The sequence below is a fragment of the Belonocnema kinseyi genome, chromosome 3 (genome assembly GCF_010883055.1).
Source record: "Belonocnema kinseyi isolate 2016_QV_RU_SX_M_011 chromosome 3, B_treatae_v1, whole genome shotgun sequence".
Taxonomy (NCBI): Eukaryota; Metazoa; Arthropoda; class Insecta; order Hymenoptera; family Cynipidae; genus Belonocnema; species Belonocnema kinseyi.
The window spans coordinates 101,917,275-101,917,541 of NC_046659.1; positions in this window are offsets into that span (position 1 = coordinate 101,917,275).

Consider the following 267-nt stretch of genomic DNA (forward strand, 5'->3'; position numbering starts at 1 on the left):
ACTTTGAGAATCAAAAGTCGTCATCTACTAAAAAAAGAACCTAATTTTTGTTTGTAACTTACGCAGAACTTTGTTTAATTTAATATTGCAATAAAACTGTTGCTCTAAGATTCAATGATATCGAAAATTGTTTTGTATTTATTGATAATGTCAGTTCACTTACTGTTATTATTTTCCAAGAAACTCCAAGAAAATCCAAAAAGAGTCCCAAAAAGAATTAGGAGATTCAAATTAATTTTTTCGAACATTTTAGAACTGGAAATTAGA